Here is a 25918-nt window from a genome sequence, read left to right as displayed (position 1 = left end):
TCGGAAAACCCGGGTGACGCGAAAGTTTGAAGTTGCTGCGCTTGCTTCAGTTTGCATCTAATTCGCATTTGGCCTAACTACGTAAATCGACTATCATAATTTTTATTTATTTTTTTCTAATTGAGAAATGAGTTGCGGGGAAGTTGGAGCGAGAGCCAGTCGATAACGACACTTCTCCGTTCCCTGCACCGTCGCCTGAAATCGAAAGTGCTTCTGCCGTTATCGCCGCGCTGCTAAATGCGCCCTAGCCCTTTGGCAACCTCATATACTTTCGGCTTAGTGAACACACACAGAGCTTAGAGGGCGTATCTCATGGAACGATTACATGTGATGAGCATGTGCTCCCTGCCTCGATCCGCGTTGTTGGAGGAGGCGTAGCTCTTTATCTAATGCTTCGCGAAGAGCAGCTTTTACGGTCGTTCGTTCTTGTACGCAGTAAAGAAAGCGGCTCGCTGCCAACCGACACAGCGCTGTAGGCTTTCTGGCCCCCCCCCACGCGCTATCACAGAGCCTCCCGTGCGCGATGTTACGTGCGCTGCGATTCGGCTTTTTTACGCGCACCTGCCCTCGCGCGCACGCCAAAGCGCGAATATTCTTATCGAGCCAGCTTTTTATCGCCCCTTCCCGCGCAGAGATGATAACCCGCTTCTTGAGGAGACTCTCTGCACGCTCCGCGGAGCACTCGAAGGTGGAGAGGTCGCCTTCTCTGAGCACGTGAGAGCGCTGTTTATAGGCTCCGAATCTCGTGCGTATAGTCTGAGCCAGCCGCAACAGAAGCGGCGGCAGCAGCAGCAGTGTAGAAACATCACGGCGTCCCAGCCAATGGCAGACGCGCGATTGGCGCGCACAGCTTCCTATCTCCCGTGTTTGAGGAGCGTTCATGTTTGCCATGCTCGAGCACTTCTTGGCTGTAGCCTCGAAGAGGGCACTCAAGAATTGTGCCGTTCCTCCGCTTCCCTCAACACGAGTGTTCGACGCATGTGATTGGAGGTGCTCTTTCCTTTCCTCCCTCATCCTCACCCTCTCCCTTTTTTGTGTGTGTTTTAGAGCTCTCGTCGGAGGTTTCCCTCTCTGCTCATGTTTACATATACACGCAACAGTTGCGTGCATTGTAGACAAAATAAATAAAGAAAGAACCCCTGCCTTCATAGGTGGTGGTGGTGAAAAGCATTTATTTATTTATTTATTTTTATTATAAAAGCCTTTTATAAAAAAAAAAGAGGCGAGCTCCGTCTCACCAAAATAGCAGACGCGTTTTAACTTACAGCTGTGCGGCAGGAATTCACAACTGCTGCTTGAAACAGTGTACGCTGGTTGCCAGCGCCCATTATCATGTTCCAAGCTGCCTGTGCACTCATCCGCTAAAGGCGCAAAAAACTATTGAACGATGAAGGTTGCGTAACGTTTTTCAGCATTGCGTTGCTTGCGCTACTTTCTGTACGAGCACTAAAATTTTCTGGGCCCAAATGAGCCTCGGAAAAGGAAGTATAGAATACAGTGTTATCCACATGGGCTCGGAAGGAGAAAGTTTCGGGGGAATATATGGCTTTTATGACCGATCTCCCTGTGTGGGCAGGAATGTGTCACTATGCGTCTAAAAAACTATACTACTGCTGCTATTGAGGAATGATTGCTTATCAGGAAATGAAAGGCGCCGTAACTGCCTCACATCTCGGTGGACATTACAACCGCACCGTAAAGGAATAGAGGAAGATGGGAGTGAAAGAAGAAAGTGAGAAAGAGGTGCCGCAGTGGAGGTCTCCGGAATAGTTTCTACCACCTGTTGATTTTCAGAGTGCTGCACTGATATCGCACAGTGCTCGGAGAAGGCATGGGAAGAGGAGGGGAAAAGCGCACATATGCATTCCTGCAGTAGTCTCGTCCAGGATTCGCGAACATGATGCCTGTTTACACTTATGTATCTGTTTTCATTTCACCGACAACAAAAACACCAGTGGCAGCGACAGAGAAAAACGCTATCAGTTCACACGTCCTGGTTGGGGTACACAGACGGCCGTATCTCGCCGACAGGAACGCAGGCTTCGGGCGTGCTCTCGCAACGTTGAACGGAACTAGCGAGGGTCGGAGGGACGGAACTAGGTGCGTCTGATGCGTTTACTGCACGAGCCAGAGTTGAACGGCCCGGACTTCGGATCCGGCGCGCCCCACGCCACAGCTTTGGACTTGGGACGGCTAGCGCGAGTGAGAAGTCGTCGTCCCTCCGCTCTGCAGAGGGGACGCGGTAAAAGAGGGGGGATTGCTTTTTCTCTTTTTTTCATGGGAGAGGGGGGCGTCGTTGTGCGGTTTTTGCGGGAAAGCCGACCTCTCCGATATATGAAATGGCAATTGGGGCTATATCAGGCTGTTGGGATGCCAGTGTTGTAGTTCTCGTGAGTGCACAGTAAATGATAAGGATGCGCAAACGCACTTTAAGGTTAAAGTCGCAACTACTGTCCACGATAGAGCGCGAATTTTCAACAACCCTGGAGCGTCGGGCGGGTAAACGATCCAACTCCAACCGTTCGAGAAACGCGTTCCGATCCCGCGACCTGACATAAACGATGAATGCATGCCTAAGAAAGGAGCATCTTGCTCTAAACCTTGCTGTCTTAACAACAAATGAAGCCTCGCGGGAACTCTTCTAGCCACAGCAAACGAGCAGCTCTATCAAGAGGGTATAACCATAGAGTAACATAAAGTAAATAGCGGACACTCGGGCCCTTTCGCGGCCGAGTTCGGCGCTTCCCCGTTTCCGCCAGATGGCACTGAACGTGCAAATAAAAAAAAGAAAAAGAGTATGGTCTTGGCATATCTTGGCTTGCAGTGACGTGCGCTGCGCGCCTACGGCCGCAGTTACGTCAGCAACAGCGGCGTCTTTTAAGTGCGTCAAGCCAACGGGCAAGCACGCCTAGGCGGCAGTGTGCGACGGACCGACGGTGTGAGCGGCTGTATTTTTTTGCGGCGTCTGCAAGCTTCGTGGGCACGTCCGTTTTGTGTACTGCTGTGGTGCTGCGACGGTTGTTTCTTCCACCCCGTGAACTGTCCAACAAGAAGCTGCAGCTGTCGGCCTTAAAGGCGGCGGCGGCGGCTCTTCCTAAGCACTTCCAAAGAGGCAACAAAGCTGCGTAAGGGCAGATGCCCACCACCAGGTTTTGACAGTAGAGCCTCCAAGATTCCTGTTTACGCCTATTATCTCTGAGGCCAGTGCGTTTCCCCGGGTCCGCTAGGTGCGCTGTGCACAAAAGTCGGCCGCTGGGGCCTACGGGAGTGTCCGCTCTTTACTTCTATATTACTCTATGGTATAACTGGCTGCTTGAACATGTTCGTGCTCCGGAAGATCCAACCAGAAATACCTCATGTAGGTACTTGTTCGTGCAAACTGAAACTCGATATGCTGTAGCAGCGGTTGACCCCAATCTCTCTCCACAGAATTAATGATTTCAACTGACTGGTAGGCACAGAGTTGAGGTTGAGGTCTGATACAACGCGCAAGCAACACCAAATACTCGAGGAAGGACTACTACTGCTACTACTGCTACTACTACTACTACTACTACTACTACTACTACTACTACTACTACTACTACTACTACTAATAATAATAATAATAATAATAATAATAATAATAATAATAATAATAATAACAGGAATAACGTATGCCTCCCCATCCGCATGTACGAGTGAGCGCTTTGGATGGTTGCTGTCTCGTTGGCAGACTTCTGTAGAGCCTTCGAGCTGCGTGCAGCGGACAAAAGGTAGACAACGTACTGCGAAATTGGAAATGCACCTGATGATTTTCGGGTGTCGTACTTGTTCCCACCTGGCTTGTGCAGATCTGCGTGGCTTCCCCTTCGCGTGTAGGGCTTGCAGCAGCAGAAACCAACAGCCTCAGCGAGGGATCGCTTCGGTTCGCGCCGCAGTGCGCCTCTCGGCGCTCAACACAGTTGTGGCGCCGAGTCGCCGACTGCGGGCGCACCTCGACGCCTGGGCTTCTGCGTAGTGTAAGGGGAGAGCAAGTGCTCTCGGGCATCGTGTTGCTCGGCCCATGCGTCCTCACGTGCCACCCGAGAGGGGAACGCAACGGCCTTGAGGAGAGCGATCCTCCTGCGCTTGCCATGTGCGTCGCGATCTCTCCGTCGCCCAAACAAAGCACGCTTCATCGCTACCCGCTTACCTCCCTTTCCCCTCACCTACCCGAGAGAGCTGTGAGGCTGCCCTGCTCGGCTGCTCTACCAACGAGCTCTCGTGGCTAGGGCCCGAGCTGCTGCGGAAGCATGCCACAGGTGTACCGGACTAAGGACCCCTGCTAAATTATGTAAGGGGCAGGCCTTTAAGGCCATTCACCGCTCTTTCCTGTACACAGCTTTGACTAAATGTTTTCCGCAATCTTTACTCGATGCCGTATACTAAACGTACTTGCTTGCAGTTGGCGGCGGGCTAGCGTGCCGGCTCAATTTGCGGTGGAATAGTATATATACGGAACATTCGGCCTGGCGCGGAATTAGCTTCCCGGGTTCGAACCCGGCTGCGGCGGCCGCGTTTCGATGGAGGCGAAATGTAAAAGACGCCCGTGCGCTGTGCGAATTTAGTGCAAGGAAGATCCCCAGGTGGTCGAAATGAATCCGGAGACCTCCACTACGGCACCTCTTTCTCTCTTTCTTCTTTCACTCCCACTTCCTCCCTTCCTGTACGGCGCGGTTCAGGTGTCCGCCGAGATATGTGAGACAGATACTGCGCCATTTCCTTTCCTCAATAACCGATTTACCAATTTCTGGCCGCCCGTACCAAACGGAATACCTCAATAATCGTCGTCATCATGAATGGGAATGGGTAGAAACGGCGTCACTACTACGATCACACGTTGCTCACACGCTCACACCTTTATACATCATAACGCTAAACGACGAAGACAAGGGATAAGAGGCCAAGACGCGCTATATTTCAACTGAAGGTTTATACACGCGAAAACGGAAATATATAAAAACAGGAATACAGGGAAAAGAAACGAATTCAAGCTCACGCAAGGCTATCTAATATGATGTATAGTTCAATCCAACTAGCCTAACTTTCCGTTATTATACCTTACTCTACCCCCCCCCCCCAAAAAAAAAAAAAATCCTGTAGTACCAGTAGTAGTAAGGGGCTTTATTGGGTAAAAGAGCAGGTCAGCAGAAGCACCAGTATTAAAACCGATGGCATGGGCGCGTTTGGTGTCGGTCCATTTTTTTTTTTTTTGCAATAGAGCGACAAACACATGGACCGGAAAGGGCGCCCCACGATGCGTGCTGCGCACATGCAAGCCCATACAATAACCTCGAGTCTACGTGCTAAGTCGAGCTCGTTCTGCGCAGCCCCGCAGCTCTGAAAGTCGAGCGATGTCGGCGGCTCGGCGCCGTCCTTGGACAGCGAGCCGTAGATCACCTTGCATAACGCCAGCAGCTTACTCGCCGCGGTGAAAGCAGTTCACGCAGTGAGGGGAGAGAGAAAAAAGAAAAATGAGAATTAATTCGTTGAAGTGCAACCCTGACGCCCGCTTCGGCGTACAGCAGAACGAGACACCGCCGCCAGAAACTCTATACGGCTTGGGATGGAGAAAGAACGGCTGAAAGAATAAAGAAAAACGAAAAGAAACCGAAATGCGGACCGACGGTGGTGTTGTGGTTGTAGGGAGGGAACGCTGAAGCGGAGGGAATTCCGGCGCGCTCGGGGCCTCACGTGACCAAGTACGCGCCAAGGGCGTCGACAGCGGTATTGCCGTCATACGATACTGCGGCATGCTGGGGAACGGCCGACATGCACGGCCGTTGCTAAGCGACCCGGAGAACGGCGTACGAATGGCGCACGGAAAGGGATAGCAGATAAGCGAAGAAGTTGCACACGGTGGGGCCGCGTTCTTTCTTTTTAGGCATGAAATGCTTTTAGCTCCCGTTGTCGGCAGTGTGGTGACGTCACGCCGAGACCGCGAGCCAACATCCGGGCACTGAATTCTACTCATCCGGGCTCTGCAACGAGAACATCCGGGCACCGTACGAGATTTAACGAGTTTCAACGAGACTCTCTAAGCCCTCCTACGGGACCGGCATACAAGCGCCGGTTGCTCTCCAAACGAGTCACAAAAAATAACTGCTGCAAGTGTCTTCTCAATGTTCATCAAGATATCACTCGAGCTGTGCAGTTGATAATGCACGGAATTATAATTTCTGATTTCTAATAACGCGTGCGAAAAGCACATAAATGCCACGGTACACTTCGTTGTCATACGTGATCTCTTAGGGGCTTCGCGCATCGAAGCAAAGCCGCGCAGGCGCACAGGGGCCCGGGGGAGGAGCTTCGTGTCGTCTGCTACCGCGCTGGCGCAAGCGAGGTGCGCGCAGCGCTGTAGCAGACGACACGAAGCTCCTGCCCCGGGCCCCTGTGCACCTGCGCTGCTTTGCTTCGATGCGCGAACGCGCCGGATCCGCTGGCGCTCCGCGGAGCGCGGCCACGCGGAGCTGTGTTCGCACTTAGAGTGGACCACCCTGTACATTCTTGTCAGGCCTGCGTCTCGTCGTGCCCGCGTACGCTTCTGCATCATCCTGGATTTCAATGCCGCCACCGTCACAGCTGCTTAAGCCGAGCAATGGAGCTTGTGTTAGGCCCGTAAACATTTCATGCTTACTCTACTCTCGGTTACGGGAGAGGCGCAATTTTTTTTCCCCACAAAGAGCAGCAATACGTGCTTACTGTATAGCTGGGAGGCTGACTCTCTTAAAATACGCAACTCTCACGCACAGACCAACGGCTGCTGCTGTTATTATGCAGTGCGGGCGCCCATATCGTTTCGACGACTAGCTTTATTTGGATTGTTTTGGGAGTCTGTTATCAAGGCAGTAATCTGCGAGCTTCTCACATTCGCTAAAACGTGCTTTCCTCTAAATGGCGTTGCATCCATAAGTGGTTTGTAAATCTATGATCAATATCACACCGACTATCTTTTTTTGGGCTCCTTTATCCTTTCTATTATTTTTTTGCCTTCGCTTACTGTCCTCATATTTTCTTTCTTGTTTTCTCTCCCCCCCCCCCCCCCATCCTTTCTTTACTCCTTGCCTTCCTCCTTCTGACGCCTTTCTAAATTTTATTTTTTTGCGTGTCATTTTCTTTTAGTGATGATGATGATGGTCTCAGGCTTAATGGCACATACGGTGCTGTATTTCGACAACCTAACCTGTCGTTTCGTTTTCTTTGTTCTCGGCGCTTTACTGCGTTTTTTTTTTTTTTTGCATGGCGCTTCCACCTGACTTTCTTCTTTTTCTGGCCTTAAACAACATTCCCCGGACCTCCCTTTGTCGTTCCACTTCAGGCGTACTGTGCCTCCTTTTTTTTCTATTTTTTTTGGAACCAGCCACTGACAGTATAAAATGTCTATTACCATTACGAGTACACTATAAACAGAACAATCTCATTAAAATTAAGGTGCACTTGCTTTCGGCAACGATGCGAGCGAAGCTAGCCAGGCGAGGGCCACCGCTAAGCTTTAGTATGGCTTCACCGCATGCCAGCGGTGTGGCGTGGAAAATGAGCCCCAAGAGACCGAAGGCCATTTTCAAGCACATCCCAAGTTCACCTCCTTACACGGTTCCACAGCGCTAGCTCTGCCAGCCGATGTCCAAGGCCGGACGCGAAAAGTAATCGAAGAGAGCCGTTAGGAGGAGCGCTACTTGCAGGGCGCGCCGCGCCGTTCGATATATCACATATATCGATCGTATATCGAATCCTCCGATGAACGCGTACAATAGCGCTACACTTTGCTTTGGATTTTCAAGGAGCTGTTCTGAGTGTTCGATATAAACAAGAATTCCGATATATCCGGGCTCGACTGTATGTAGCTGTGGTGTTCGTATGCTTTATGAAGCGGCATATGCCACCGCTGTTCTCGCGAAAACATCACGTGCAGCTGCGAAACAGTAACGTGCGAGATCGGCACTTTGTTCCCGTTCTACTTGCGACCAGTGACGGCGTTATCAGGTCAACATGCAACGTGGGAAAGCCAACTTCACGAATTACGAAATGAGTCTGTTGGGGATATGTGCTGCCTACATTGTATTTATATTTGTATTTCTTCTGTTTTTTGCTGTCTCGGTTTTGGTTTTAACAACCGAACGATTACTGTGACGTCAAAGGTTGGTTTAAATTACGTGTGGCATGAAAAAGAAAAGCACAAATATATTCGCTAATACGTCGTTTTAATTCGCTACAACGCTTAAGCTAGCGTGCCTCAAGAACCGTAATGACAACAAATGACATATCAGCGATTATACTGCAGTTTTTTCATGCCTTACATGATCTAACCCTATCGTTTGATGTCGCAGTCAATCGTTCGGTCGTTGAAACCGAACCAACATGAGAGGGAAAATTGAGTTCTAAGTTATTGCGCGGTCGTAGGCGAATACCGCGTGGTGATCAATGCTATACGTCATAGCAGAGAAGAAAATATACAACTAAATTGAGGTGAGTATAGTCCTTTAACTACAAGTGCGATTTCCATTCGGTGCATCTGAAGGCATTCACAGGAGACACCTTCAAGTATAACCTGTACAGCTGGTACAAGAGTGCTAGAACGCGCTTCAGTATGCATGAGCCACTCGAAGGCCTACCGTCTCGGTTACTTCATCGCCAGCCTGACGCATGCTTCGGGGTCAAGTGAGACGGGCTTCATCGGGTCGCCATTTTAGGCCGCATCCCTTTGACTCCTGTCCGGAGGCGAGCCATCAATGAAGAGCAAATCGGAATCCGCGCGCTTCAGGATTGGCGGGCTCATGTGGGTCAAACGATCGGCGCGCCAGATCCCGCCTCCGGCCTCGCAAACGCAGTCGCGGCGATACTTGGCGAACACGTTCCAGTCTTTACGAGCCGCGCTGCTGCTGCAAACCGGAGGAGTAAAAGAAGAAGGCATGTTTCAGTTCGAGGCAGACGCTTTTAGTCGCACGCTAATTAAAGAGTTGTTCGCATTAACGTAGTACATCAAAGGCTATAGACGCGTAACGACGACGCCACCGTGCGGAGGGCCACCGAAACCCCTTATTAGTGCGTTATTCGCGATCGGTGCCGGCTGAGCCAGAAGCAGAAGGAGACCCCCGTGGGGGACTTCCCACGTCGAAGCTCCAACTGCGGTCGACTAATGTGACGACGGGGGTCAGCGGGACGTGCGTGCCCGGCTGTTTTTTTTTTTTTTTGGAGCAGCCACCCATCGGGGCGATTTAACTGTCGACGCCCCGTTTCGGGATCACCTCCCACTTCTCTTGGTCCTCCTCGTCTCTCCGTCGATAAGTGCTCAGCGGCGCCATTACGGCGCCTCGTTGATCAGGCTTGCCGCTAATGTTATCAGCGATGGACAAGACGCGGTTCCGCGTATAGGAAAGGAATGAAAATGGAAAAAAAAAGAAAAGTTTGCAGAAGGCCCAGTTCTCGGCTTCGGGGCGCCGATTCTGGCAGGGGCCACCCTTGGGCCGCATTAGCGGAACGCCGGCAGCAGAATTCGGCGAAGCCCGACGGCTCCTGCGCCCAGACTCGTTTCGCGAGTCGCGAAAATGCTCAGCGAGGGGCCCCCCTCGTCCGTTCGCTCCGTGACTGCTCTGTTTTGCGTGTCTCAGCAGCGTAAACGATATGCACGCGCTCAGCGCGCCCATCCACGATATGGAAGGCGTTTTAAGGGCTGTGCGATGTCGCCACCACTATAGGCCGGGCATTCCTTCGGAACTCGTTCTCGCTTACACTGAGAGGAACGGAAGGAAGGAACAGAAGCCTGTAAATGTTTCGAGTAGCGAGTGGCGTCTCTCGAAAGAAAAGTTCAGTCCGGCCGTCACGTGCACGGGACGTGACCACGCCGAGCCAGCCGCCTTCGCCGGCGAGACCTCCCGCTGGTTTGTAACTTGAGGGTTATGTTTCGCGTAATTTCCCGCGTCAGCTGAGCGTTGAGCCCCACGAAGTGCTGAAGCGTGACGAACGATGGCGCATCTACAGCAGCGACCTCTCGTCGCCGCCGCCGCAACTACTCGTCTCAATTAATGGTAGCGAGTCGGCGCTCACCTAAGCGTACAACGTTCCTGTTCCGCGACTGTAATTGCGCGTAATAGGTTAAACCCGGGGAAGGCATCCACGCGTTTTTGGTTACGTTTGGTGGAACTTGCATCGCGTGTACCTATCGTGACGTAGTCCCTCCTCTCTCTATATCAATACTGCCGCCACCTTTACTGCGCGACACGAAAATCGGGTCTCTGAGACAGCGTTAATCGCAGCGTTTAAACAGCGGTTCAGCTACGCCTTCTTCGCCCGACACGCTTCTGCGAGGCTGAGCATAAATAGAGCGAAGACGCGACACCCTATAAACCTTCGCTGTATGCTATACGTCCTCCCCTGTTGCCTCATCGTATCTGCCGGCGACGAAGAGGCGGCGGAAAGGAGTGTCGGGGAGGGGTGTAAGGGCGTGAGGTGTTGTCGAACAAGGGTGGTGATGACGGCTGCGGCAATGTCTCCCCCGTTTCTTCATCTATTTACTTTTTGCTTGAATACACGATGACGATGCTGGCAAAAAGATAAAAAGAAATTAGGAGGGGGCGGGAGGGGGCGGGAGGGGGGGGGGGGGGGCGAGGCGCACGTTTTCTGCGAACCGCTCGTCCATATATTCCTGGGAACACAGGTGTCGTCGGCTGTAAACGAGCCAATTTAAGAAGAAGACGAAGGTGTTCGCCCCGGGCACTTCGCGTAGGAGACACCGCCGCGGGAATAGTACATGCCCAAGAAACGCGTGTTTCGGAGAGGGCAGCCAGACGCCGCCGGGAAAGAGGGAGGAGACTTTACGCGGAGAACGAGGCAGGACAGGACCGCGCGTGGGATGTCGTCGGCGGCGGCGCGCACGGTGAAGAGGTGCGGCCTGCCGCCGCCAACGCGATCTAAACGCGCCGCCGTGAATGGGAAGCGAACGGGGGCGAAAGGGATCACCTCCGCTGCGGCGCTACTCTTGTCGGGCCGAGGCGCGATAATTGGGAGGCGTCGACGCGGCTACCGTGTGTGGTACCACTATATTCACAGGCCGCCGCCGGCATCATCGTCTATAACTCGCGAAACATTCGATCCACAGCCAGAGCTCGTCGCCTTCGGTCGTGACCCAATGACTTTTTAACGATAGGCTACCCACCCTCAGGCTTCGTGATTGGACTGCAGCGTGTGGTGGCGGCGTGACACGTCCGCCGAGATCGCCCGCGTGAACTGAAATTCGAACGCGCCTAATCGCGCCGGTCGCGCCTGCGGCGACTGTAGTATGGCCGCGGGCCGCTTTCTTTCAGCCGCTGAACGGCGACCGTGAAAGGCTCGCGAAATGTCGGCCGAGAAAGATGCGCGCGCACGGCTGTTATGGAAACGCGTTATGTACACCTTTATACGCCCTTCGGGAACGCCGGCGTGCACTGGTGTGTGTGTGTGTGTTTTTCCTTGACACGTTCTTGTATTTCTTTCGATAGATATTCTCACCCATCCGTGACCCCAGCGCGAACGAGGCGATTGGAAAGCCATCGAGAAGCCATGCTCTTCGTGACCGAATATCGGCGCCCCAAGCGCGCGATGCGTCTTGCTTGGGGCTCATCTGCATGCCAGGTCCGTGAGCGTATATAGACGACGACGGCGTGATAAGTTGCCGCAATTTCGCCGTCTCTTATTTTTGTTTTATTATTTTCCCGCGTGCCGCGTCGTGTACGTATACGTGTATACGTATGGATAGTACGCCGTCCGTTTTTCTTGCCTAGTTATGTTGGCAGTCATTAAGTTGGCCGCTCTTTTCGCCTTTGCGCGGGCTGCCCGCGGTCGGCCGCCCTTGTATATACGTGTGCGCGGCCCGGCGAATCAGTCGCCGTTCGTTAGTCTCGGAAGGCGCGTTTACACGACTACATCTGGCTCGCCTCCTAAGTAATTACCGGCCGGCGGTGTGTATAGGCTTGCAGGAAGCGCCCGCCATTACGCCGTGAATCTCGCGCTCGTTAGCACGGGTGAATGCGGGGAGGCAGAGCCTGCGTGCGATTTTCGATGCCACGGTGAAACCCGCATAGGGGTCGCGATCTCTCTCCTTGTCATTGCACTAGTCTATCGGCAAAGAGCGTAAATACCAGCCCCGTCGGTCCATTCGTTATTTACGTCTGAAATGTGGGCCAGTTTAGTTACATACTTCGATTTCGAATCTCTTGCATTTTTCTTTTTTTTCGGTCTTTGTAATTTGATCAAGTAAAGTCATGAACTCCTTTTTTTTCTTCTTTAGCCTTGCGATCGCGGTGACATGATGTTACTCGATGGACTCAGAAATAATAAAAAGAGTAAAGAAATAATCTGCGAATAGAATCCAAATGGCATTCTGATATTATATCGGACTAAGCTTTCTTAGACACCAGAGACGTAGATTTTGTTGTTAATGGATCGTTCGGCAAACGAAGACGTCTATACCGTAGGTATACCCTCGAGTTTGTATCCTGCTCCTGCAGGTATACAGTTCGCCATTACAGTCGAATCTCGTGGTAACGAACGAAATAATGGATATAATGAAGGATTTAAGATTGCCCTTGGAAGCCCTGTCAACGCCGGCTGTAACAAAGATACGGCTATAACGAAGTAATCGCCGGGCCACTTCAGCTTCGTTATAACGAGGTTCAGCTATATTACAATCATCACTTACATACCAAGGGGGGCGTAGTCACGGCCGCGCTGATTTGTGCATGTTACAAGTATTTTTTTAATCATCGGTCTCAGCGTTCTGTATATGCTTTTATGGACTTATTTTTCTCGGATTTGCAAATTGAACGACTTTCAGCAGTCTATTATTTATGTAAGGCAACACCGAGAGATTTCAGGCTGGCTTGCCAGTTTTTGCACAGCCTTCGAGTTCGTACATGTGCAATGGGGGTTGGCCTTATACTGCGCTGCTCAGTCATGTGCTGGTGCGCCGAACGTTGCTACTAGAGAGTTTTAGCCCCATCGTACGCTAAACGCGGCAACTACGGCGACTGCTACCGTACGGCAAATGTGGCTAGGCAAGCCTGACCACGGTAGCAACGGCAATGCGTTCCCATATTTACCGGACAGCTGTCCGGCTATGCTAAAACTGTCTGCTGTTTCTTTCATTTAGTAATTTTGTTGCGAAAGCAACACTACGCGAGTCGCCAAGCCATTTCGTGGAGTTGAGACAAGGCCATATGCGCATGCGCGAGGAGCAGTGACGTCACACGGCGCACAGCTGGCGCGCCGCCAGAGGTGCCGCCGCCGCGCTCGCCAGTTGCGCATGCGCAGTAGCGTGCCGGGGCCGCCGCCGCTGCCGCGCGCTCTCCATCGCCTCTCTCTCTCTCTCCTCGTTGCTTTCGCAATCCTCATGGTTTAACCAGAGCTAAACCACTGCCATTTTTTTTTTTCGCTTGCCACTGTCGGGCCGTCGTGGAGGTCGTTTGGACATCTTTCTCCGCTCCTGGTTGTTTGTGCAGTTTACGCCCGTCATTACTGACGCCCATTGCAATAGCGCAGTGACACCGTGAGCTGCCAAGTGTTACACATAGCGCCCGCATTCGCAGAACGGAGGGGAGGCTTCTTTGCGGAGGGAGCGAACCGCTCATGTTCGGGCGCTGGGAGCGCTTTCTGCGAACTACCGCGGTGTACCTTCGGCGGCGCCTTCGAGAGGGGCCCACCTGGGGACCCGGCTTATATAGAGTGCCGTCAGTGGCTTCGAAGCTCTCGTCGTACGCGCCTCTGTACTAAGCGCAGCTGAAGTACTATGAGCTATCCACACACAGCGCGCACGTGAGATGCAAGGCCGTACTCTGTCAAGTGTGATGCGGATGGCTACAACCTAACCGCGCTGATCAAACACGACGACGGCAGGCGAACGACCTTCTCCCGTGATCATAGGCGAGGCGAACTAAAAAAACAACTAACCCGCCTTGACCCCCGCTTGTACTTGGAACCTGACTATATATGGTACGGGAGAATAGCCTGGATGCGTCCTCTCCAATCGTGCGCCGAGTATACTGTTAAAACGCCCTTCATTAGGTTAATCAAACATTGGCTTGGCGGTCGACACTGGGGGCGACGCAACAGCTGTCAGGATGAGATATATACCGTAGCTTCCGGAAGCTGCGTGAGGATTTTAACTTAGAGGGGTCTTGTGAGTTTTATATTTCCCCCGACCTCTCACTTTACAACGTATATTCCCGTCATAAATGTCTACATTTCCTCTACAGCAGTTCTTTCCTCTCCTTTCCCGCTAGGCCTTATTCTGGCTTCTCGTCCGCAGCGTGGCTTCGTTTCTTTTCTTCCCCTCTCTGTCTTTTCTTTCGGTACGAAAACAACGTGCCCCACTAACTCGCTCGGCGGAACGGCGCCCTTTACAAGATGGAAGGGTGAAGTGCCTTCGACTGAAGCGCCATCCCCGCTGGTCATTTAGCACCCTCTGCACCTGTCAGAGCGCACCAGGCAGTCTGCGGCAAGCGGATATCATCGGACCACCAGACAAGTGACGTCTTGGCTGTCAGTGAGCGATCAGCCCTCCTATTACCTGCAGTATCTTCGCGCTCGCCCACGTCAAAACGCAGTCGTCGCATGGGGCCACGGTGTAGTCATCGAGGAGAGGGGAAAGAGGGAAAGGTACTATCGCGCTCAATATGAGTTGCAACGCGCGGTCATCGACCGGGGCTCGTTCCGTGGTGTGCCTCCTCCAAACAGTCGCTCGGAATTCTGGGAGAAACTTTTTCCTGAGCGGGGGTGCTGTTGTTTCCTGGAACAGCAGTTTTTCCCGGAGTTCCGAGCGACTGTTTGGAGGAGGCACACCACGGAACGAGCCCCGGTCGATGACCGCGCGTTGCAACTCATATTGAGCGCGATAGTACGCGCTGGAGAAGAGTGTGCCCTGGCCGCCAAAGCCAAAGGAGGCCCTGTTTCTGGCGTACACACTCGGCCATTCTATATAGGCCGCCACATATAACGGAGCTGCTGCTGCTGCAGCCGCCGTCAGCGGGGTATACAGCAGGTTGCGGCCTCAGAGAACTTCCGAGCATCGGCGCCGGGGAGCACGCCTAATTAACCTGTCGCCTCTGGTCGGCGGCCCGCTCTGTTTCAGGCCAGAGCCGCGGCTCGGCTTTGCTGGCAACGGAGCGGTCATCGCGCGCTCGCCGCCGCTTCGGAGAAAGCCCCCCTGCCTCCTGAAAGAAGAAAGGAAGACGGGAGTGAAAAACGGCGTCCGCTTCGCGGAGCGGCAGCGCACCGACAGAAGGCGGCGTCATTAGGGGCCTTATCCGGTCCCCGACGTGAGGCGATTCCGCGAGGAGCACTGGCTACGCACAGGTGCGCCCTACCACTGGGCGGCAAAAGGTGAATAGCTGGAAACGGAGTTGGAAGTGTGTGTGGGGGGGATGAAACTGTTGCGCTTTCTGCGCGAAACAGGCGCTCTGATATGCGTGGCTGTGGGTGGGGGCTCTGCAGTTTTCGCTTTTTATTTGGTCTTTTCGACTCGGGGAGACGTAATTAACGGGGGCCTGAACAGTATTTGCAAATGGACTGTCTTCAGCGGTCCTTATTCACCTGCGTTTGCCAACGTATGCTTTGAACAGAATATAGTTTCGGTGCTGAGCTTTCGTTAGCGTCGCGCGAGCGCAGTTTGTATCGCCTGTGCTAGCTATACAGTATAGCTCACGACCTAAGCCTTGTAAGTGACCGGTTAACCTTCAATACGGCGTAGTTCGCAAAAATGAATAAGCAACTATAGTAATGCCACCGGACGGAGCTCTGCCAGGATCAACTTGTACGGAGCGCTTTCTCAGCATGCGATCTGACTCGGGAAACCGTGGTTTGTTATTTCAGGTTACGGTGCTGTGTGGAAATATCTTCAGCTCCTTTTATTTTAGATGTCACTTAATGAATGACGGCATCCAACATGATAATTAGGGCATAGGCGGCATAGAAACGTTGGAGTCACATGCACCCTCTCAATGACAGATATTTTATCTGAAAGCTTCAATTATCTTTGGTATCTTCATCAAGCCTGGAATGCATTGTGCATGTAAGGCCCCTTCTTATCTGTCCATTCTGGAGCTGCACACGCATCTGCTCCTGCGTGAAAGCGGATACTCCCCTATAGGTGCGAGTATAAGGAAGGTCCTATTTTCTCGAAAAGGAAAAAAAAAATTGTACCGTCTAGTCTGCAACCGTAATTGAACTGCCTGAAGCCCCGACATCCACCTGGCTTCCTCACGATCTGGTGCCGGCGGAAAACTATTCAAAATAACGGAACATAAGCCACAGCCATCGGCTTACGATGTCCTTAAAAATATATATACTACGTTCCTTCGCAACCACACCAAGAGGTCACCGTGACAAGTCCCTCTGTTTGCCAGCTGCAGCGTATAGCTTTAAAGTTTCGTCAGAATTCCCGCGCCTATAGGATGCTCTTGACAGAAGCCATAAACATTAATCGCGAGGAGAAAAACGGTACTGCCGATTGTATCGGAACAATATCGCGTCGCGATGTCAAGCGAACAACACTGCGCCGTCCACGAACTCGATCAGGGTCGCGATGCGTGTTTGGAATGCAGGTGGGTAAACTTGCCGCGTTGACTGGATAAACGCGCCCCAAGCGTGTTCCCGCCGTAAATAAAGCCTCGAGCAAGCTCGCCATCTCTGCAAGTCGGCTTGCGGGAGCCCCTTCGTACGGGCGCGCCCGCTTTTAAGAGTTTACGACCAGAGAAGTGTCTATAGATCGCGTATAACGACGAACATTACCGGCTCGCAGGAACATCGCCCAGTTCACACCACGCAGTTGCCGGGAAACGGTTCGTACGCCGCCTCACTAAAAGTAGGTCCCTGGCGAAACGTGAGCTCTTAAAAGTGGCACCAGTATCTCGCAAGCCGCCGCTCCGCGTAGAGTTCGCACTTGTGGTATCGGTCGCTGCCTTCGGGCGATTTGACTAAACCGGCGTACGGCGGCAAGGTCGTCCGCCATTGTCGTCTCACGAGCGACCGCGTGACCGCCACAGCGCGACAGTATACGAGCTAAGTAAGGCCCCTCCAGGGTATGTTCGCACTATAGGCGTCAGTCGCGCTATCGTTCGTCCCCCTCGGCGCTTTCGCAAGTCACAGCAGATAGCATCGATCGAAGAACATGCCCCTAGGTGTGAATCTATAGCAGCCTCGAGAGACATGTCCGCTGTGCTGCGCGACAGAAATAGGGAGTCCTGCACCGTCTTCCTCGGCACATACTGTTGCAGCGAGGCCTGTATCAGTGACGGGAGACGAAGTCCATTAAAGCGAGCCGAAACCGATCTCGTCTCTTTCGCCCTCACCCCCTCGCGCGGCAGGCTGCTTTGAATAGTTTATGACTGGACTGCCTTTGGTAGGGGGGTCTTCAAGCACGGCGCCCCTGCATCCTGCCTAGCTTATCCGAAGCAGCACGTGCTTTACTCGCACGCTGTGCAGCGCGGCTCAAAAATGCCGCGCAACCAAACTCTACCCCGGGGGCACACCGCTTATACGCGTGATAAGCGCCACAGATAAGACCGTTCCGTTCGTCCCCTACGTCCGCCCGTTCCTCTGGACGCTCGCTCGTCGTTCGGCCGCTGGCTGCGCGGGGGACTAGCGGTGTATTCCTTTTCCTGCTCCGATAAAAGCGACGCGTATCCTCTGTACGCAAAGCGCAGGGCCATGGCCGGGCGGCCGCTCATAAAATGCGCGCACCTCCGCACTGTTGTCGCGCTTATCATTATGGGGCGCTTCCTCGCTAAACGGTCACTTCATCGACCGCGAGCCCGGTGGCCGGCTGCTGGGAATGCCGGCGACATTCCCCAAGTGGCGGGGCGCTCGCTCGCTGGGGTTCCGGTCCGTCCGACCCTGCTTTTGTTCCGCTTCCGCAAGCATAGATCCGTGTTATGAGCACGCAAAAGAAACGGATCGGGAGAGGAGGGGCAGCGGGGCGACCTTGCCGCTGATCGAACGGAACACCTTCCTGCTGGCACGAGCACTCGGCGAGAGCCACTTTGCTGCTGCAACGATGTGTAGCTGGCGCTGGGGCGGTTCTTTTTTTTATTGTCTTTTTTTCTTTGCGAGTTGTACCCGTCTTTGAAGGAACCACCTGATATATTCGCGGAACGGCTTCTCCACAGTGATGCAATGATGTGGTAAAGACAGGCGCCGTCACAAGGAAATACAACGGAATGTGGATTTCCACGAAAAAAACACATTTCCGGCGAAGTAACATAAGACGACCAACTGAAATTTTAGAAAGCATGAGGTGATGCGTGCATATTCCATCTACTGGTATCAGGAGAATGACTACGTGGCGAGGAGCCCTGCAATAATTTTGCTTCGGACAGGCGGATTCCATAACCTTTTGCAGCCGACTATTGCTGAAAGGGATGAGTGAATAGCGGACGCAGCCCTTTATTAATGAAGAGTGATAAGCAGTAAGCTACGTAGTTTTGTAGTTCCTTGACCGTTCAGTGAATCTAATTGCGTGGTTAGGCCGTGTTTACTACGTGCTCTATGTCCACAGTGCCGTGTACTAAACCCGTCCAGACGCCTCTTAGAGGGGGAGTTTGCTCCCATCACTGATCGTATTTTTTTCTTTTAGACCGCAGTTAAAGCATAACTGTTGCATTCCAAGATAGAAAAGAAAAGAAGAAAATGAAGACAGTGATTCTGAGTGAGAGCAGTATTAGCTATTGAAGCCCTGCCATTAGTCTGCGAAGATGTACTAAGCATTGTCACTCAGTCTAGAATTAAATGCGGCATGAAACCCCAAACTGCGCACATGCCACACGTCGTGCATAAACGCACGTGCATATATTGATATACATCACGTCGTGGTCCATCATCGTTGCCTAGTGCAACTCTGCAGGAGGGATAGCACCAGGCAGACCACTCCAGTGCTGCCTCCTCTTGCCTGGAGAACACCCTTTTCGTAGGGCCGTTGGGAATTCCTGCCCGTCCACGCGATCAAGCGGGCGTTGCTGGGTCGAAGAAAAAGTGCCAGTCACTCTTTCTCATCTAATCCTCCCTCCTTCCCCTCATTTCACTCATGGCTATCCACTATGCTTTGAGAATCGAGCACGTGCCTCTGTACACTGGGTAGCGCGTGTGTGCGTGCGTGTGTGCGTGCGTGCACACGTGCTGCACTCCGGCTGGCAGTCATCGTGCGCCACCTGTTCGCCGTCATCGCGCGGACAAGCGGGGCCAGCCGTTAACGGCCGCGGCCCGCTCCAGAGGTCGCCGAAACGCAAAGTGCCGAGAGGAGAGAACGAGCGAGCCAGCCGGGGAATAAAAAGAGGCAGCCAGGCCGGCCGCTATCGGATCACGAAGGTTTTAGTGCTGTTTGCGAGACCCTTTACGGTCCGCGCTCGTAAAGCACTGCTGAGCTGCGCTCCGCTTCTTCGCGCCGGCGCCACTCCGCGCTCGCTTCGCCGATCGCCGGTTCTCCCCCGTGGATTGTTGATTGGCGACCGGCCCGGAAGCGCTGTTCGCGGCGCGTGGAAGGAGCTTGGCTCGACGCCGCTTGAGAAGAAGCGACACGCGACGCGCGCATGCTTTCTGTCCTCTTTCAGGGCTCGCTTCTGTTTGTACGAAACGGCGCATCCGGGAGGTCACGGTCGACTTGGGACCGTTCGGCTGCACTACGAGGCTTACGCATGCGGCAACTCGCCAAGCGTGCAGCTCTCGATTAGGTTTCCTTCTTTCTTTCCTTCGTTTTCGATGATGAGCTTCTCCGGAGGAAACTGCGAAGCAAAATGGGTTGGACGCTAAGCTTGCCGATACCATGTCTAACGCTAACGACATGCAACTTCACGACGTAAGAGTACTGTGTTTACGGAGCGTCGCATGGCGCGGCATTGGAGACTCGCGTTGAACATGTGAATACAGCTCATTGCACGGAAACATTCCCCTTCAGCGTAGAGGTTACCTTTGAACACGCCCATCTAAGCAGCGCCGCTCAACTGAGAGAGCTAACGTTAACCACGCAGCGCTAATCGCTTGCTGCATGTGCTGTGGCGGCATTATTCACTAAAACCCAGCAAGCATACATGTGAGGGTGAGGCACGACTGTCCCCAACAAAGTTGGAGTAACGTGGTCTCAGGCGCGCGAATACGAGCCTCGTATTGCATAGTTGGGAAGCCCAGCAACGAGGTTCGCGGAAAACCGTTCTCCGCGACTCAGCCATCAGCCGGCGGCAGCAAGCTGGCTTCCACCCCCGATCTCTCGAGGAGGACTCCTCTCGCGGCGCTCGCCATCTTGAAGGCAAGCGAAAGGAACGGAGAAGCCATGCGCTGCTGCAGGGAAGGAGGGCAACTGCCACAAACGACGGGCCCCTGACAAAGGCTGCTGGGGAGGGAAGGAGCGAGGGCGGTGCTCCGCGCCATAAACCCCCTCCGGGTGGGGGGACGCTGGTGGGCCTCCAGAATGTCTCTCGCCTCGCTCCGTCTTTGCCCCCCTTTCGAGACCCCAACAACGGGGGCAAGTTCGGGGCGGTGCAGGGGGTAAGGGGGAGCCGCAACAGGGTAGCCCCACTAAGGAGGTGGAGGAGGAGAGTGCGGTGGTGGCGGCGGCTCGTCGTCTTCTAGCAGGGGGCTTCCCCGCGGCCCCCCGACGAGGGGGACACAACGAGGCCCAGCCCGGGCGGCGCTTTCTCCCCTCGGCTGCAGCCTTCCCGCCAAGACTGCCGCCGCATGACCTTCTCGACCCGACGTCAAGGTCATCATTGCCCGCGCGGGCCGTTTCGTTGCTTGGCCGTTCCCCCCACCGCGCGCGCGCGGCTTCGCTGGTTGCTGCACCGCCATCAGCGGCAACCTCGCCCTGCGGCGACGACCGCCTCCCAGAGGTGCCGCTAAAGATGGCGGCGCCCCAAAAAGCTACCAATGTTGGGAAGGGGGGGTTACAATGCGGCTCGGCGCTTCCTTATCGGCAGCCGATTGCCTAGTCTGCCCCTGAGCATTCACTGCGATGGGAGGTCGTCCCTCCATGGCGAAAGATCCGTTGGTTGCGGCCAACTAAGGCCAAGGACCCCCCTGCAGCTTAACTTTGGTCTTTCTGTCGCGTCGCATTGCTTTTGGAGGAATCTTTTTCATACACAGTGCGCACATTTTTTAAAAAAAGAGAATGAGACAGTATAGCGAATTAATAATAGAAGACATAAGGTAGCCTAACTGGCACTGACGAAAGCGCCTGAGTGTTTCCTATGCCTCAGTCGCAGAACGCCGGCAGAGAATCGTAATATAGGCTTACAAGGGTAGACGTGCAGGCTAGTTGGTGAACCATGATTCTTTAAAACAGCGCAAAAGACAGGGACACAGATAGAAAAGACGCACGCAGCGCTGTGTGTGTCTTTTCTATCTGTGTCCCTGTCTTTTGCGCTGTTTTAAAGAATCGTAATATAGGCGCGTGTACGACGCCTATGGCTTCGCAGGAGCCAACGTAAACGCGGTGTATGCCTCGTACAAGTTGTTGGGGGCGTTGTGCAGAGCCGATCTGTGACTTGCCAAGGGATGTCGGCATCATAACATGGGCGCAACCGCGGCGACCCGGAACGAAGCTGCCAACTTGGTGGAATGGGGCAGCAGAACGTCTCGCATTTATATTCATGTCGCTGGACGAATGCCAAATGGGCGTACCATACGGGCTCAACGAAACGAATCCTCTCAAGCTGGGCAAAGACGGGAGCTCAGCAAAACTTGTTGGGCTACATCATTCGCAGCTTATTTCTAAAGGCAGACTCTGCACGAACGTAAAACACAAACGCCGAGGACCAGGCACACAGGACCGACGTAGACTTCGGACTAAATTCCATTAGTGCTCACGACAAAGATCGAGCTTGCAATACGCAAGCTCGACGCGTAATACACGCGTCCCAACGAAAGAATGCAAGTCAAGCGTGTGCACGTCTCAGAAGAAATGTTGCAAGTAGTTAAATCTCCGAGGTAAACAGGGAAACGGATGTGTTAGTAATGCAGACGTATCACTAACACACAGAGGTACTATAGAAGGAAGAGATCTCAGTCGTGCCTTGCCGTAGGGACGTTAGGAAGGCAGCTGCTCCAGGCTCCGGCACGCCCATCCCGATTTCGTATACCTCGTTTCCGCGTCAAATGAGCAGGTCGAACGAGGGCGCCCACATCCTCGAAACCTCCATTGGCCGGCCTCAAGGACGCCCCCCCCCCCCCCCCCCCCCCCCCCCTCTTGTATTTGTATATATACGCTGAGTGTTAGTGGCGCGTACGAGGGCAATGGATGATGCGCGTCGCACCCCATGTTTTACTCCCTCCGGGTCTGAGGGCGGCTACTCCTCGCGATGACCAGCGCCGTACGTAAGAGGCCGTTCCTCTCGGCGCCGGCAAACGGCGGCAATCGCGGGTAACGTAGGGCGAAGCGCTTCTTGCTCCCCGTCTTCCGCCGTCGGCTCCCACTGCGCCCCGCAGTGTTCGTGCACGACCGCGCCGTCAAATGACTATTCTCTCTATGGCGGCTTCCGTCACGACTAGGGCTATATACGCTGGATTGTGTGCCGCCGAAGCAAAGTTAGCCTGGCGGCCTGCAGCTGTATTACATTCGCTCCGCTGTTGTGCAGCGTCCGCGATGTTGCTGGCAGAGTCGTTTTGAGCTATAGCTCGAAAAGCAGGCCCACTTTACGAGCGAGCAATCTCTTAAAGTGACAAAGACGAACGGATGAACAGTAGTTGATTGTGGGAAGTATGGTATTTCAGTCTGGCTGGGAAGTGAAGTGTTAGGACAAGGTACAGGAAATACAAAAAAAAAAACAAAAAAAAAAACAAATGAACCCTCGTCAAAATAACGGGTCACCTTGAACGCGGTATACGTGGTCGTGATTGCTGCTACTGGGTTTTATGTTCCTATTTCTCACGTGTGCTGTGGAAAACAGTCAAAACAAAAACGACTTCATGCGGAAGCAAAACAAGCGTAGAATTTCGTGAGATGCTTGCAGTGTTTACAGTTTACAGTCTCGCGGTCAGTGACATGCAGGTATGCATGCACGGCTACGCGTCGTAAATTTTGTGCTCCACGAGGGGCACAAGTGCGATAAGCTGTTTGGGAGATACCGGGTAGCCAAGCAAAACAAAAAGAAAAGAAGGTCGCCCTCTATGTCGCCCGTCTTCGCGGAGTTCTCCAGAATTTTTCTTTCGCGAATTAGGATGGTATGTGCAAGAACGTGAAGCTCTCATTAGCTGCATGCGGAGCGTGCGTATACGTGCCTACACAAACGTCGCAGCGGCGATTACAGCTCCCCGCGAAAACAGCGCCAAGCCATGACGGAACGTTCCAAGAATATTTAGCCAGGAAAAAAGAAAAAAAAAAGTTGTTTGGGTCGCTCGGCGCATTCCGACGAAAGATAGCCTCCCTCGCTCGTTTACGTTCCTCGCGGAGGAAGATTCCGAGAGCACAAAAATTAATCACACTCTCGGTCGGAGTGCTGTGTGCGTGCGTGCGCTAGTCAAGCGCGGGCGGTTCTTCCCGTTCGAACGCTGCTATTCCCCTCTTACACGCGATTATTCCTTAGTCATTCTTCATTTCGTATTATTTTCTTTTTCTCAACAGTTCTTTTTATATCTTTTCTCGACCGCCACACAACAGGAGCGGCGAGTGGAATCGTGAGGAGCGAGTCCTTGGGCGAACGCCGTTTTTCCCTCTCTGTGCGTCAACTCCGCTGACTGCCCGTCTCTGGACGGACGGACGGACGGACGCATGCGATGATCGACCAAACGCTGAAGCGGGGTCGAACGGTCGCTAATCATCATCGATCGCTGATGAAACTGCTCGCATGCGGGCGGTCCGACAACCGTCTTGCGCACGCAACAACTTGGCAGCTCGTCGTCACCCTCTCCCACTGCCCGTTTTTTTTTTCTATCCTCGGCAGGGACGAATGTCTCTCTTTCTCTCTTTATCCCTCCTTGACGGTGAACGAAAGGTAGGAGATGGATGTGGAGGAGGATACGACTGCTGCTGCAAATGGCGCTGCTGTGGGTAATTGCTCACGTGTATTACACTTGGCAGAAAATGACAGGGTCTGCGGTGACGAACGATCGGAACCTGCGGAGTACTTTGACTCGGCAGTGCGAGGAGGTTCGTGAGATCTGGAGCGTGCTGTATGCAAAGCAGGTAGAATCAGTGCAGACTGACAGACGGTCCACGTTTTCCCAAGCTATACAGACCAAAATAGGTTTGCAGTGGACTTTTGCGGGCAGAAATCAGTATATTTGCACTTGGAGATGTTATGGCAGCGAGGAATCGCCACGTCAGAGTGCAAATTACGGAGTGGACCTACATGAGGCGGTTCACAGATCTACGTTCCCGTTTTGATGCGATATGAAGCCTCATGGGGCTAAAATGCGTCGTCGGTCATAAAATTCGCCCACTGGCTGGAGGGAAGCGACGTCTCCAGACCGGAGAATTCATATTGGCTGGAGGAAAGTGACGTCAGCAGACCGGAGCATTCCTATTGGCTGGAGGAAAGTGACGTCAACAGTCCGAAAAATTCCTATTGGCTGGAGGTATGTGATGTTAGCAGACTGGAGCATTCCCATTGGCTGGAAGGAAGTGACGTCGACGAGTGGGCGCATTGCCTGAATGGAAGTGACGTAACTTCCGGTAAAGGCATCAACAGCTGCTAATTCCATCGCATTGCCAACGCACAATTGAATTAGGTGTCTGTGATTTTTTATAGCGCATGCGCAAAAAAAAAATCGCCACTTTCTCTCCTACCCCTATTTTTGGCGCTCAAAAAAATAAGCAAACATAAAAATCGATTCCAACCTGTCCAGCTCTCTTCTTATCTGCAGTTTATCACCGACGTGCAGCGGCAATATAGATCTTTCTAATCGTCATTCGGGATCGGCGATAATGATTGCTTTTATCCGCAGCAGCACGGCTCGTTACTTTGTGGACATAGCAGCATTCGGACGTTTCAATGCGCGGCCTTGACCGCCTTCAACCTTTCGGAGTCAGGTTTTTCCCGCTCTAGAAAACAAAGGACGGCAGCAATGGCAGGGACTATGAATACGTAGCTTGAAAAACGACACGCCACGCTGTCTGTCGTGGCGGTACCTCTGTAGCTGCTGCGTCGTATTCTTTACAAGGAGCTATGGGGCACATTGGGCCGAATTCTGAAGCTCGGGCTTGTCCAAGCGTATCAGGTTTCTCTGCAGACATTAAAGTCGCCAGTGAGAGGGCTTCCTTTAGCGCGTTATTGCGGGTGTAAATTTACTCCGTATTTTGGAAACACCAGAGCAATTGTGTCAATAATGAGGCAGGAACCTGATGTGTGTACAGCTGTAGTGAAGAGCAGATTCTAATAATAACATAACTTTTTTTTTTTTTACAGTGCCGCCTTGTTTGAAGTGTCTGGTCGTTTCATTATGCAATTAATAAAGAACTCTCGATTGTACGAAACTTTGCTTACAAAGAGATTAAAGCGTCACCAACCCCTAAACGCTGTCCTTCATGAAAGCTCACGTCTGGTCGAGGTGGCCACTGCTCGTGGTCCGCTGCCCGCAGGCCTGAGAATTGAACCGGTGAACGCGAAAGCAAAAAGAAGGAAAAAAAGAAGAGAGAGCGAGAGAAAGCGCAGGGACAGGGACGCGCCGTCCACCCGGTTGTGACACCCTGGCTCGCTCGACGAGAGGAGACGCGGATGCTAATTGGAGACCTGACGCGGTGGGCGCTCGCTGGCCGCTTGTCTTGCCGGGGCCTCTCCCTCGGGCACCCTTCCAGCCGTTGCCGGACGTTCGCGTGCTGCTTCCTCCGGGGACGATTATGCACACACAGTGGGTAGGGGGCGCCATTGGCATTCCGGCTACGGCGTGCCGACGATTCTGACGTCCTTCCTGGGGCTACTCTCTCGCCGCCTGCACCTCTGCGACGGTT

At 53.2% G+C, this 25918-nt stretch overlaps 1 protein-coding gene and 1 pseudogene across 5 annotated transcripts in view; one reads left to right on the top strand and one right to left on the bottom strand.

Moving 5' to 3' along the window:
* The window catches only part of LOC149340471 (uncharacterized), a 274948-nt pseudogene that overhangs the window by 54386 nt on the left and 194644 nt on the right, over positions 1 to 25918 (top strand). The gene's annotated exons all lie outside the window — the stretch shown is intronic.
* The window catches only part of LOC149340473 (semaphorin-5A-like), a 150742-nt gene that overhangs the window by 110025 nt on the left and 14799 nt on the right, over positions 1 to 25918 (bottom strand). Inside the window, exon 1 of one of the 4 annotated variants that reach the window (XM_089549248.1) lies at positions 3788 to 4010. The exons of 2 other annotated variants lie outside the window; for them this stretch is intronic. The gene's annotated coding sequence lies outside the window, so the exon portion shown is untranslated. Of the gene's footprint in view, positions 1 to 3787; positions 4011 to 25918 lie in introns of those variants that run through there. One more of the 4 variants, XM_089549250.1, reaches the window with a different exon arrangement.

This window comes from Amblyomma mixtum, chromosome 6, assembly GCF_055824585.1.
Source record: "Amblyomma mixtum isolate Tamu chromosome 6, ASM5582458v1, whole genome shotgun sequence".
In the NCBI taxonomy this organism is placed as follows: domain Eukaryota; kingdom Metazoa; phylum Arthropoda; class Arachnida; order Ixodida; family Ixodidae; genus Amblyomma; species Amblyomma mixtum.
The sequence above is the reverse complement of the archived record's forward strand: the minus strand, read 5'-3'. Positions and strand labels throughout refer to the sequence as shown.